Raw genomic sequence first — 15,869 nt, forward strand, 5'->3', positions numbered from 1 at the left:
AGTGTTGATATATCCGGGAGATCCGCTGATAGCTCCGGTTAGTTGAATCCGCTCTAGAGTGGGCTAAGGTTCTTAGAACGCCCTGGGACAATCCTCTACCTCCACATACGGCGCGGTCAACCTCCAGGCAGTGAGGTTGAACCTGTCCAGGTCCTGGCAGAGCTGATTGTTCAGAGTTACCAGGTTGTGGACTGATAGAAGCCTCCAGTAGTTCCCCCGACTCATAAGGATAAGGTCGGTGAACCATGCCCTTTTTGGCCAGAACGGCTGATCACTATTGCCGAGGTCTGGTCCTGCCTGAGTTTCGCCAATACCTTGGGGTATTGGCGATCATGGGGATTGGAGGAAACACATATGCCAGGTTGAACCTCCAAGGTATTGACAGGGCATCCACCGCCAAAGGATTGTCCTCGCGGTAGAGGGAACAATACTTCTCCACTTTGGCGTTGTATTGGGTGGCCATCAGATCCACCTCGGGTAGACCCCACATCTCGGTGAGATGGTGAAAGATGTCCGGATTCAGGGACCATTCGCCTGATGTCACCAGGCCTCTGCTGAGTTGATCCGCAAGGATATTCAGTTGACCTCGAATGTGAACCGCTGACAGCTGGGATAGGTTCCTTTCGGCCCAGCAAAAAATCAAATCCGCTACCTGCAGGAGAGAGGGGGATCTGGTTCCCCCCTGCTTGTTGATGTACCGCACCGCTGTAAGGTTGTCCGTCCTCACTCCTACCTACAGGGGAGAGCTGTAAAAGTGCCCGATGTACTGCGGTAAGCTCGCACCGATTGGACAATTGCGCTTTCTCCAGCTGGTTCCAGGTCCCTTGTGCCGGGGTCTCCCCTAGATGCGCTCCCCAGCCTGTGAGGGAGGCATCTGTAGTCAACAGGAACCAGGAGGTCTGGACCGTGGACTTCCCGTCTTGAAGATGAGACCACAAAGCCAGTGATCGACGGGTACTGATGGTTAACTGGATAGGCTTCTGTAGCCCCGAAGGACTGTGGTTCCAAACTCTCAGGATCTTGCATTGTAACGGCACATGTGCCATAGGGCCCACGGAACTGCCTCGATGGCCACAGACATGAGACCTAGGACCTTCATGGCTGTCCTGAAGGTAACCTTCTGGGTAATGGATAGGTGATGAGCCACTCGACCAATCTTCTCCTTCCGAGGAGGAGGCAGGGAGATCATCATGCTGAGAGAATCCAGAATAATCCCTAGACTGAACCACTACTGACTTCTGCCAGTTTATTAGCCAGCCCAGTACTTTTAGAAAAGCCACAGTGGTCTCTAGCTGTGTGGCGAGGACCTCCTTTGACCGGGCTTTCAGGAGCCAATCGTCTAGATATGGGACTATGAAGATCCCCTGGAGGCGCAGGGCGGCTGCGACCGGAGCCACTACCTTTGTAAAGGTGTGGGGGTCCGAGGTTATGCTGAATGGGAGGGCCGTAAACTGAAAATGACACAGACTTCCGTCTAGGTATACCGCAATTCTCAGAAACTTCCTGTGTGGAGGATAAATGGGTACGTGGAGGTAAACATCCCTTAGATCTAGGGTGACGAAGTAGTCTCCGGTGTGCAGAAAAGGTAGGACCGATCTGATGGTTTCCATACGAAACCGTACCTTGTGGATGAATTGATTCAGATACCTGAGGTCGATAATCATGCGCCATCCACCTGATGATTTTGGTACCAGGAACACTGGAGAGTAGACGCCTTGACCGTATTCTGAAGGGGGAACCGGTTCCAGCGTGGCTTTGTCCACGTACTCATGGACGGACTTCTCTAGATGAAGTTGTCTGGTGCCCTGAAGAGGGCGGGTCCTCACATACTTCTCTGGTGGAAGAGAGGAAAACTGATCCTGTACCCGTCTTGAACTACTTGGAGAACCCATTGAGACAGGACCAGGCGGCGGCGAAGTGTGTAAGGCGACCGCCTACTAACGCAGGAGCATGAGGTGGATGGGTGGTATAGTCAGAATGGTCTTCTTTTATCAGGGCCTCGAGAGGACCCCCGACCCTTGCCTCTGGACTGTGCCAGGTCGCCTTTGTCCACGAGAGGCTCCTCGGCCATGAAAGGACGACCTTTGACCACTCCTGGAGGGCTGAGGATGGTTCTTACCTTTCGTATCTGAAAGACCCTCCATAATGCGGTCCAACTCTCTTCCGAATAGCCGACCTGCTCGAAGGGTAAGGAGCAAAGATTGAATTTGGAGGCGTTGTCTGCTCTCCATGGCTTCAGCCATAATGGCCGCCTGGCCGCAGTTGACAGGGCCATAGCCTTGGAGGCTAATCTCGTCTGATGAAAGGCTGCTTCTGCCAGGAAGTCAACCATCAGAGATATATCAGACATTGAGGCCAGCAGGTCGTCACGATGTACCCCCGAATCTATATCTCTCTCCAATCAGGAGAGGTCAGTACGGAGTCTTGCTGCCACTTCATTGGCGGAAATCCCCACCGAGGCTTGAGCGGAGGCTGTAAAGTGAACCCGTCTTAGGGAACTCTCCACACGGCGGTCCAGGGGGTCCTGCAAGTTGGAGCCATCCTCGGCCGGGACCACGGTGCGCCTGGACAGCTCGGCAACCGCCATATCCACTTTAGGTGGAAATCCCCAATAGCCTCGTTGCGACTCTGAAATGGGGAAGAGGGTCGTAAATTGTTTAGACGGGTTAAATGCCCTCTCAGGCCGCCTCCATTTTACAAGCCAGCTCCGGGCTGGCCTTGAAGGACCTGGCCTTTCTGGACGAGCCCTCCTGGGACGAATGACCCCGGTCACTAGACCCCACGGTTTTAAGTAACCTAGGCATCTTCTCGATAGGGAAGATTGATTTCTCCGGCTCTTCCACCTCTTCATCCGAGGATACCTGGTCAGTGATGCGCAGGTCCTCTAGGGGGGGCAACGATAGTTGGCAGGACTCTATCCGGGGTCTGTTAGACAAGTGGGCGAGGGTCTCCTTCACTTCCCTCATGGATTGCCTGACAAAATCCTTCACCCAACCGACAACCTCCCGGAGGAGAGTGTCTTCAGATGGCGGACCTCTGCAGCCACCGCAGAGCCGATACTCATAGCCATCCGGAAGGGGAATGCCACACTTGTCACAGGCTAGATGTCCGTGCTTGGACACAGATTTCCTCCTGGGAGACCCTGAGGAGGAGGAAGACGACATCTAGCAAACAAAAAGTAAACCAAATGTTAGAGATCTTACCCCACCAGCTGGAGCCTCAGGTCCTCTACACCTACTTTGTAAGTATGCAGCAAGGGACGCAACAGGCGCTTCCTACGAGGTCCAGCAAGATGATGCAGCTTGTATACAAAAAGTGGACAAGCATGGAAGTGTGGGGTAAGGGAGCTTATAAAGCTAGTAGACAGGAAGGGGAGGAGCAAAGGAACCGCTCCCCCGGACCACGCCCCCTTAACCCCCGCCTTACTGGAGGGGAAGGTAAATACAAACCTATTGCAAGGCTAAAGAGAAATGTAGAGGGATCCCAGTCAGTGACCAGGACCCAGGAAGGGAGAACCAACTACCGACAGAACGGTCCGGAGAGCCGGACAACGAGAAGCGCACTGCGCCTGTGCAGACACCCAGCCGACTGATCCAGAGTGCCACGCGAGAGACTCGCACCACGCATGTGTGGACTCCGGGAGCGCCGATACAAGCGCTTCTACCCACGCGCCTGCTGGAAAAAAAGTTCTGACGGAACCAGGGAGCTGCGAGAGAGGCAGAGACACCTCCCCCCCCCCACCACCACCTGTCCTGTCCACGTGGAGGGGGAGGTCTACCGGCCTCTTATAGTGGAAGAAGTCTGTTAGCTAATTAAAAATTCCACCCGTCCTAATAGTACACAGGGGCAGGAATACCCCATTTGTGCTGCTGTTGGGCGTAGGGGGAAAGATCATTGGCGCCCTCTTCCCAGTGGCCAAGTCATCCTATGTAGGTCAGTGACCCTTCTAGCTCTTCTATTATATTATTCTAGACCCCTATGTCTGGGGGAGGTCCCCGGCCCCCCAATAGCTCTCATCTTACCTGTGGTTCCTCTTACGGGTCTTCCTCACATACACATAGAACGCCACGGCTGTTACGGCAAAGAGGATGCCAAATATAATGGCCAACATGTCACCTGTGGGGAGGGGGAGACGTTACCACCAGAACGAGGCAGCCGAGACCTCCAATGTCATAAGATAAGTGTTACCTGTCCCCAGCTGAGGGTCGTCCTCACCGTGGGCATCTGGAGGAGACACAAAGCACAATGTCAGTGGGGTGCAAAGAACGGAATACTAGGGGTACAAGGGGAGTATGGATGTCCTGGGCCTCGTAGACTGGGAACATGATGGATATGGTGTATAATATCACCCCCAGTGCTGGGGCCAGTGGTCTTCTATCCTGGCCCCAGTGAGGTTTGCACCTCTTGTATTGGGTCACCTCATGGGCCCTCATACACTTCCCTTGTAGAGCATCATGGACGACTTCTCCATCCCTTCGGATCACCAGCTCCAATGGTACTATGGCTTTCTGCGGCCGGTGACTGGGCCCAAACTCCAAAATCATCAGGTCCTGTAGCTCTCACATTCACCAGCATCATCTGCCACCACCACACCCCTCTCCATAGATTGTCCCCAGTATGACAGGGAAGTTATCGGCACCGGGCAGCCCCCAAACATACAACAGATGAGACAAACTGGCTGGGCTATAGCTGTAACCTGGGCCCGGGGGTCCACCAAACACAGCAGTGCAAAACCGGGTCACACTCCAGGGATCCATGCTGAGGCTCTCCTTACACCTCCTGTCATTTGCCCCTCCACCACCAGGTGCCCTCAGTTTAATTATCTGTCATGGACAGTGATGGCCATCTCACAGTGGGGGATTGCGGGGGATTTGAGGATTCCTACAGATCAGAACCTCTACAGGGACCTTTATAGATCAGGACCTCTATGGGGACCTCTACAGATGGGGATCTCTATGGGGATCTCTACAGATGGGGATCTCTACAGATCGGGACCTCTATGGGGATCTCTACAGATCGGGACCTCTATGGGGATCTCTACAGATCGGGACCTCTAGGGGGATCTCTACAGATCAGGATCTCTATGGGGATCTCTACAGATCGGGACCTCTACGGGGACCTTTATAGATCAGGATCTCTATGGGGATCTCTACAGATCGGGACCTCTACGGGGACCTTTATAGATCAGGATCTCTATGGGAACCTCTACAGATGGGGATCTCTATGGGGATCTCTACAGATCGGGACCTCTATGGGGATCTCTACAGATCAGGATCTCTATGGGGATCTCTACAGATCAGGATCTCTACAGATCAGGATCTCTATGGGGATCTCTACAGATCGGGACCTCTACAGATCAGGATCTCTATGGGGATCTCTACAGATCAGGATCTCTATGGGGATCTCTACAGATCGGGACCTCTAGGGGGAATCTCTACAGATCAGGATCTCTATGGGGATCTCTACAGATCAGGATCTCTACAGATCAGGATCTCTATGGGGATCTCTACAGAACAGGATCTCTACAGGGACCTCTACAGATCAGGATCTCTATGGGGATCTCTACAGATCAGGATCTCTACAGATCAGGATCTCTATGGGGACCTCTACAGATCAGGATCTCTACAGATCAGGATATCTATGGGGATCTCTACAGATCGGGACCTCTATGGGGACCTCTACAGATCAGGATCTCTATGGGGACCTCTACAGATTGGACCTCTACAGGGATCTTTACAGATCGGGATCACTACAGATGGGGACCTCTCCTGGCAGCCGCCTTCCCCTGTAGTAGTCTGTGGACTTGCCTAGGGCAGAGCGCAGCCTCCTCTACTGGCTGGGGGTGATTGTGACACTGCACACAAAGCCCCCCCATCACACCCGAGAGATGAAGCATGTGGCTGTCCAGACTCTCCATGTCACCAATGCCCCTACACGCCTTCTCTATACCATGCAGATGAAGCCTGACCAGAACGTCGCACACAAACTGATCTGCATTTCTATAACAATATCAATGAGGAAAAACTAGTGATATCTTGGAAAAACAAAAAAAAGAAAAACTAAAAGTGTGTGCAGAGCCCCCTATATGGATATATCCTATTAATATTATAAATGTGAAAGTTTGTGAGTTTGTGGGTTTGTGAGTTTGTGGGTTTGTGAGTTTGGATGTTCGGATGTTTGTTCCTCAATCACGGAAAAACCGCTCCACCGATTTGGCTGAAATTTTCCACAAACATAGTTACTACACCCGATTGCACAATAGGCTACTTTTCGTCACAATAGCGCACATACGTTTGTGCCAGGACCCCCACAAAACCCAAACTCACACCACCATCTCTGCAATCTCACACACTTTGGACCATAGCAAGCCACAAAATTCATATTGCCCTCTACAGCCTCGCCCCTAACCCCACACAATCACATATACATAGACTTTACCACTTTGCCCCTCACCTTAACGATACTCCAGGAGGCGCTCTATAACGCTCCGGAGCAGCCATGTTTGCCAACCCCCACCGCTCTGACAATCCGCGACACCACCCACCCATGTCAATACCCCTAGGCGGTCTAATAAATGCAAAAACAAAAAGTTTAAAAAAAGTAAAAAAAAAATATAAAAAAAAATAAAAAGGTTTAAAAATTCAAATCACCCCCCTTTCCCTAGAACACATATAAAAGTAGTTAAAAACTGTAAAACACATACATGTTAGAAATCCGCGCGTCCGAAATCGCCCGCTCTACAAAGCTATACAAATATTTTTCCTGTTCGGTAAACGCCGTAGCAGGAAAAATGGTCAAAAGTGACAAACCGCCATTTTTTCACTGTTTTGATTCTGATAAAAAATTGAATAAAAAGTGATCAAAGCAATAACATTTCCCGAACATGGTAGAACTACAAAGTACACCCGGTCCCGCAAAAAAAGACGCCCTATACATCCCCGTACACGCACGTATAAAAAAGTTACGGCTGTCAGAATATGGCGACTTTTCAAAAAATAATTTTTTAACACAGTTTTGGATTTTTTTAAGGGGTGAAAATGTAACTAAAACCATATAAATTTGGTATCCCCGGAATCGTAACGAAACACAGAATACAGGGGACAGGTCATTTTGGTTGCACAGTGAACGCCGTAAAACCAAAGCCCGTAAGAAAAATTAAGACCTCATATGGCTCTGGGAGCGGAGAAATAAAAAAGTTATGGGGTTTAGAAGGAGGGGAGTCAAAAACGAAAATCAAAAAATAACATCGGCGGGAAAGGGTTAACTTCAAATATTTCTGTCCCAAAGTCACTATGTAAAGTTTCTCACAACACCGTATATATAGCAGCTCTAATACAAAGTAACTGCAACACAAAAGTCTCACGTGTTCTCTGAATTACAGCAAAAACAAGATACAAAGTTACATTTCATATCCCATCCCTTATACACAGTACGAAAACCTTACCCGCGCCTGTATATACCCACTGCTACAATCACCGCAGACCAAGTCGCGGGTAAGAGCTAGTATATGTATATATATATATATATATATATATATATATATATATATATATATATATATATGTGTGTGTGTGTGCGTGCAGAGCCCCCTATATGGATATATATGTGTGTGCAGAGCCTCCTATATGGATATATATGTGTGTGCAGAGCCCCCTATATGGATATATATGTGTGTGCGCAGAGCCCCCTATATGGATATATATATGTGTGCAGAGCCCCCTATATGGATATATATGTGTGTGTGCAGAGCCCCCTATATGGATATATATATGTGTGCAGAGCCCCCTATATGGATATATATGTGTGTGCGCAGAGCCCCCTATATGGATATATATATGTGTGCAGAGCCCCCTATATGGATATATATGTGTGTGTGCAGAGCCCCCTATATGGATATATATATGTATGCAGAGCCCCCTATATGGATATATATGTGTGTGCAGAGCCCCCTATATGGATATATATGAGTGTGTGCAGAGCCCCCTATATGGATATATATGTGTGTGTGCAGAGCCCCCTATATGGATATATATGTGTGTGCAGAGCCCCCTATATGGATATATATGTGTGTGTGCAGAGCCCCCTATATGGATATATATGTGTGTGTGCAGAGCCCCCTATATGGATATATATGTGTGTGTGCAGAGCCCCCTATATGGATATATATGTGTGTGCGCAGAGCCCCCTATATGGATATATATATGTGTGCAGAGCCCCCTATATGGATATATATGTGTGTGCAGAGCCCCCTATATGGATATATATGTGTGTGTGTGCAGAGCCCCCTATATGGATATATATGTGTGTGTGTGCAGAGCCTCCTATATGGATATATATGTGTGTGTGCAGAGCCCCCTATATGGATATATATGTGTGTGTGCAGAGCCCCCTATATGGATATATATGTGTGTGTGCAGAGCCCCCTATATGGATATATATGTGTGTGTGCAGAGCCCCCTATATGGATATATATGTGTGTGCGCAGAGCCCCCTATATGGATATATATATGTGTGCAGAGCCCCCTATATGGATATATATGTGTGTGTGTGCAGAGCCCCCTATATGGATATATATGTGTGTGTGTGCAGAGCCTCCTATATGGATATATATGTGTGTGTGTGCAGAGCCTCCTATATGGATATATATGTGTGTGTGCAGAGCCCCCTATATGGATATATATGTGTGTGTGTGCAGAGCCCCCTATATGGATATATATGTGTGTGTGTGCAGAGCCTCCTATATGGATATATATGTGTGTGTGTGCAGAGCCTCCTATATGGATATATATGTGTGTGTGTGCAGAGCCTCCTATATGGATATATATGTGTGTGTGTGCAGAGCCTCCTATATGGATATATATATGTGTGTGTGCAGAGCCCCCTATATGGATATATATGTGTGTGTGTGCAGAGCCCCCTATATGGATATATATGTGTGTGTGCAGAGCCCCCTATATGGATATATATGTGTGTGTGCAGAGCCCCCTATATGGATATATATGTGTGTGTGTGCAGAGCCCCCTATATGGATATATATGTGTGTGTGCAGAGCCCCCTATATGGATATATATGTGTGTGTGCAGAGCCTCCTATATGGATATATATGTGTGTGTGTGCAGAGCCTCCTATATGGATATATATGTGTGTGTGCAGAGCCTCCTATATGGATATATATGTGTGTGTGTGCAGAGCCTCCTATATGGATATATATATGTGTGTGTGCAGAGCCCCCTATATGGATATATATGTGTGTGTGTGCAGAGCCCCCTATATGGATATATATGTGTGTGTGTGCAGAGCCCCCTATATGGATATATATGTGTGTGTGCAGAGCCTCCTATATGGATATACATGTGTGTGTGTGCAGAGCCTCCTATATGGATATATATGTGTGTGTGTGCAGAGCCTCCTATATGGATATATATATGTGTGTGTGCAGAGCCCCCTATATGGATATATATGTGTGTGTGTGCAGAGCCCCCTATATGGATATATATGTGTGTGTGTGCAGAGCCCCCTATATGGATATATATATGTGTGTGTGCAGAGCCTCCTATATGGATATATATGTGTGTGTGTGCAGAGCCCCCTATATGGATATATATGTGTGTGTGTGCAGAGCCTCCTATATGGATATATATGTGTGTGCAGAGCCCCCTATATGGATATATATATGTGTGTGTGCAGAGCCCCCTATATGGATATATATATGTGTGCAGAGCCCCCTATATGGATATATATGTGTGTGCAGAGCCCCCTATATGGATATACACTCACCGGCCACTTTATTAGGTACACCTCTCCAACTGCTCGTTAACACTTAATTTCTAATCAGCCAATCACATGGCGGCAACTCAGTGCATTTCGGCATGTAGACATGGTCAAGACAATCTCCTGCAGTTCAAACCGAGCATCAGTATGGGGGGGAAGAAAGGTGATTTGAGTGCCTTTGAACGTGGCATGGTTGTTGGTGCCAGAAGGGCTGGTCGGAGTATTTCAGAAACTGCTGATCTACTGGGATTTTCACGCACAACCATCTCTAGGGTTTACAGAGAATGGTCCGAAAAAGAAAAAACATCCAGTGAGCGGCAGTTCTGTGGGGGGCGGAAATGCGTTGTTGATGCCAGAGGTCAGAGGAGAATGGCCAGACTGGTTCCAGCTGATAGAAAGGCAACAGTGACTCAAATAGCCACCCGTTACACCCAAGGTAGCCAGAAGAGCATCTCTGAACGCCGCACAGTACGTCCAACTTTGAGGCTACAGATGGGCTACAGCAGCAGAAGACCACACCGGGGGCCACTCCTTTCAGCTAAGAACAGGAAACTGAGGCTACAATTTGCACAAGCTCATCGAAATTGGACAATTGAAGATTGGAAAAACGTTGCCTGGTCTGATGAGTCTCGATTTCTGCTGCGACATTCGGATGGTAGGGTCAGAATTTGGCGTCAACAACATGAAAGCATGGATCCATCCTGCCTTGTATCGGTAACGGTTCAGGCTGGTGGTGGTGGTGTCATGGTGTGGGGAATATTTTCTTGGCACTCTTTGGGCCCCTTGGTACCAATTGAGCATTGTTGCAACACCAAAGCCTACCTGAGTATTGTTGCTGACCATGTCCATCCCTTTATGAGCACAATGTACCCAACATCTGATGGCTACTTTCAGCAGGATAATGCAATGCCATGTCATAAAGCTGGAATCATCTCAGACTGGTTTCTGGAACATGACAATGAGTTCACTGGACTCCAATGGCCTCCACAGTCACCAGATCTCAATCCAATAGAGGAGCATCTTTGGGATGTGGTGGAACGGGAGATTCGCATCATGGATGTGCAGCCGACAAATCTGCGACTGCAACTGTGTGATGTCATCATGTCAATATGGAGCAAAATCTCTGAGGAATGCTTCCAGCACCTTGTTGTATCTATGCCACGAAGAATGGAGGCAGTTCTGAAGGCAAAAGGGGGTCCAACCCGTTACTAGCATGGTGGACCTAATAAAGTGGCCGGTGAGTGTATACCGTGTTTCCCCAAAAGTAAGACAGTGTCCTACATTCTTTTTACCCCCAAAAGTCCCACTATTTCTTACTTTCGGGGTATGTCTTATATTGGGAAAACCAATATGCGTCATCCATGAGGCCCAAAGAAGACACAGACAGGGACACAGACGGGGCGGACGCAGCTGAGGAAGAAGGCGGCGCTGGCTATGGCAAAAGGTAGGAGACGAATAGCCTTTTTTAAGGCTATTCCGACGTGGTCAAGAGGAAAGAACTTCTTTTAATGGAAGAATCCCTTTAACCCCCCGCGTGCCGAGTGCTTCCATTCATTTCAATGGAAGCGTGCCATTGAAATGAATAGAAGCGGCTGGCACATGGGGGGTTAAGCGGCCGCCGGCAAAGTCCTTCTTCACAGCACAGCCAATCGCGCTGTGCTGTGAGAGCCGGGAGGAACGCTCGCAGTACTCGGCCATAGACGAGCATTATCAGGGAGGGAGGGGGCGTTCCCCCCGCCTCTCACAGCACAGCGGAGCCCCGTGTTTCCCCGATACACCCCGAAAGTAAGACAGTGTCTTACATTCTTTTTACCCCGAAAGTCCCGCTATGTCTTACTTTCGGGGTATGTCTTACATTAGCCGACCTCCCTAAAACCCCCGCTACGTCTTACTATCGGGGAAACACGGTATGCCCTTCACATAGACGACCGCTCTGTGCCAATGTGACGCCATCTTGTTTCCTGTTTGGGCCTATTTCTACCCCTGAGGCCTCTACTTGTTCCAGTCTCCGGCTCCTCAGAAGACATTTCCCAGACTCTTCTTCTCTCCTCTGAATTATCACCTTGTGATCCGCACTCCGCGCCGCTCCAGAGACTTCACTATTCCTGACCACGCCTGGCATATTCCATGTGACTACCGGACTCCAGCCGCGTATACCAGTACGGTACCAGCCGCCTATGCCAGTACGGTACCAGCCGCGTATACCAGTACGGTACCAGCCGCCTATGCCAGTACGGTACCAGCCGCGTATACCAGTACGGTACCAGCCGCCTATGCCAGTACGGTGCCAGCCGCGTATACCAGTACGGTACCAGCCGCGTATACCAGTACGGTACCAGCCGCCTATGCCAGTACGGTACCAGCCGCCTATACCAGTACGGTACCAGCCGCCTATGCCAGTACGGTACCAGCCGCGTATGCCAGTACGATACCAGCCGCCTATGCCAGTACGGTACCAGCCGCCTATACCAGTACGGTACCAGCCGCCTATACCAGTACGGTACCAGCCGCCTATACCAGTACGGTACCAGCCGCGTATACCAGTACGGTACCAGCCGCGTATACCAGTACGGTACCAGCCGCCTATACCAGTACGGTACCAGCCGCCTATACCAGTACGGTACCAGCCGCGTATACCAGTACGGTACCAGCCGCCTCTACCAGTACGGTACCAGCCGCCTATACCAGTACGCTACCAGCCTTGTAGTACGGTACCAGCCGCCTATACCAGTACGGTACCAGCCGCCTATACCAGTACGGTACCAGCCGCGTATACCAGTACGGTACCAGCCGCCTATACCAGTACGGTACCAGCCGCCTATACCAGTACGGTACCAGCCGCCTATACCAGTACGGTACCAGCCGCCTATACCAGTACGGTGCCAGCCGCCTATGCCAGTACGGTACCAGCCGCCTATACCAGTACGGTACCAGCCGCCTATGCCAGTACGGTACCAGCCGCCTATACCAGTACGGTACCAGCCGCCTATGCCAGTACGGTACCAGCCGCCTATGCCAGTACGGTACCAGCCGCGTATACCAGTACGGTACCAGCCGCCTATACCAGTACGGTACCAGCCGCGTATACCAGTACGGTACCAGCCGCCTATACCAGCACGGTACCAGCCGCGTATACCAGCACGGTACCAGCCGCCTATACCAGTACGGTACCAGCCGCGTATACCAGTACGGTACCAGCCGCGTATACCAGTACGGTACCAGCCGCGTATACCAGTACGGTACCAGCCGCCTATGCCAGTACGGTACCAGCCGCCTATGCCAGTACGGTACCAGCCGCCTATGCCAGTACGGTACCAGCCGCCTATACCAGTACGGTACCAGCCGCGTATACCAGTACGGTACCAGCCGCGTATACCAGTACGGTACCAGCCGCCTATACCAGTACGGTACCAGCCGCCTATACCAGTACGGTACCAGCCGCCTATACCAGTACGCTACCAGCCTTGTAGTACGGTACCAGCCGCCTATACCAGTACGGTACCAGCCGCCTATACCAGTACGGTACCAGCCGCGTATACCAGTACGGTACCAGCCGCCTATACCAGTACGGTACCAGCCGCCTATACCAGTACGGTACCAGCCGCCTATGCCAGTACGGTACCAGCCGCCTATGCCAGTACGGTGCCAGCCGCCTATGCCAGTACGGTACCAGCCGCCTATACCAGTACGGTACCAGCCGCCTATGCCAGTACGGTACCAGCCGCCTATACCAGTACGGTACCAGCCGCGTATACCAGTACGGTACCAGCCGCCTATACCAGCACGGTACCAGCCGCGTATACCAGTACGGTACCAGCCGCCTATACCAGTACGGTACCAGCCGCCTATACCAGTACGGTACCAGCCGCGTATACCAGTACGGTACCAGCCGCGTATACCAGTACGGTACCAGCCGCGTATACCAGTACGGTACCAGCCGCCTATACCAGTACGGTACCAGCCGCCTATACCAGTACGGTACCAGCCGCGTATACCAGTACGGTACCAGCCGCGTATACCAGTACGGTACCAGCCGCGTATACCAGTACGGTACCAGCCGCCTATACCAGTACGGTACCAGCCGCCTATACCAGTACGGTACCAGCCGCCTATACCAGTACGGTACGAGCCGCGTATTCCAGTACGGTACCAGCCGCGTATACCAGTACGGTACCAGCCGCGTATACCAGTACGGTACCAGCCGCCTATGCCAGTACGGTACCAGCCGCGTATACCAGTACGGTACGAGCCGCGTATTCCAGTACGGTACCAGCCGCCTATACCAGTACGGTACCAGCCGCGTATACCAGTACGGTACGAGCCGCGTATTCCAGTACGGTACCAGCCGCGTATACCAGTACGGTACCAGCCGCGTATACCAGTACGGTACCAGCCGCCTATGCCAGTACGGTACCAGCCGCGTATACCAGTACGGTACGAGCCGCGTATTCCAGTACGGTACCAGCCGCGTATACCAGTACGGTACCAGCCGCCTATGCCAGTACGGTACCAGCCGCCTATGCCAGTACGGTACCAGCCGCCTATGCCAGTACGGTACCAGCCGCGTATACCAGTACACTACCAGCCTTGTAGTACGGTACCAGCAGCGTATACCAGTACGGTACCAGCCGCCTATACCAGTACGGTACCAGCCTTGTAGTATGGTACCAGCCGCCTATACCAGTACGGTACCAGCCGCCTATACCAGTACGGTACCAGCCGCCTATACCAGTACGGTACCAGCCGCCTATACCAGTACGGTACCAGCCGCTTATACCAGTACGGTACCAGCCGCGTATACCAGTACGGTACGAGCCGCGTATTCCAGTACGGTACCAGCCGCCTATACCAGTACGGTACCAGCCGCGTATACCAGTACGGTACCAGCCGCCTATACCAGTACGGTACCAGCCGCCTATACCAGTACGGTACCAGCCGCCTATACCAGTACGGTGCCAGCCGCGTATACCAGTACGGTACCAGCCGCGTATACCAGTACGGTACCAGCCGCCTATACCAGTACGGTACCAGCCGCCTATACCAGTACGGTACCAGCCGCGTATACCAGTACGGTACGAGCCGCGTATTCCAGTACGGTACCAGCCGCCTATACCAGTACGGTACCAGCCGCGTATACCAGTACGGTACGAGCCGCGTATACCAGTACGGTGCCAGCCGCCTATACCAGTACGGTACCAGCAGCGTATACCAGTATGGTACGAGCCGCGTATTCCAGTACGGTACCAGCCGCCTATACCAGCACGGTACCAGCCGCGTATACCAGCACGGTACCAGCCGCGTATACCAGCACGGTACCAGCCGCGTATACCAGCACGGTACCAGCCGCGTATACCAGCACGGTACCAGCCGCGTATACCAGCACGGTATCAGCCGCGTATACCAGCACGGTACCAGCCGCCTATACCAGCACGGTACCAGCCGCCTATGCCAGCACGGTGCCAGCCGCCTATGCCAGCACGGTACCAGCCGCGTATACCAGTACGGTACCAGCCGCGTATACCAGTACGGTACCAGCCGCCTATACCAGTACGGTACCAGCCGCCTATACCAGTACGGTACCAGCCGCCTATGCCAGTACGCTACCAGCCGCCTATACCAGTACGGTACCAGCCGCCTCTACCAGTACGGTGCCAGCCGCCTATGCCAGTACGCTACCAGCCGCCTATGCCAGTACGGTATCAGCCGCGTATACCAGTACGGTGCCAGCCGCCTATACCAGTACGGTACCAGCCGCCTATACCAGTACGGTACCAGCCGCCTATACCAGTACGGTACCAGCCGCCTATACCAGTACGGTACCAGCCGCCTATACCAGTACGGTACCAGCCGCCTATGCCAGTACGCTACCAGCCGCCTATGCCAGTACGGTATCAGCCGCGTATACCAGTATGGTACCAGCCGCCTATACCAGTACGGTACCAGCCGCCTATGCCAGTACGGTACCAGCCGCCTATACCAGTACGGTACCAGCCGCGTATACCAGTACGGTACGAGCCGCGTATACCAGTACGGTACCAGCCGCCTATACCAGTACGGTACCAGCCGCCTATACCAGTACGGTACCAGCCGCCTATGCC

Source organism: Leptodactylus fuscus, chromosome 1 (genome assembly GCF_031893055.1).
Source record: "Leptodactylus fuscus isolate aLepFus1 chromosome 1, aLepFus1.hap2, whole genome shotgun sequence".
Taxonomy (NCBI): Eukaryota; Metazoa; Chordata; class Amphibia; order Anura; family Leptodactylidae; genus Leptodactylus; species Leptodactylus fuscus.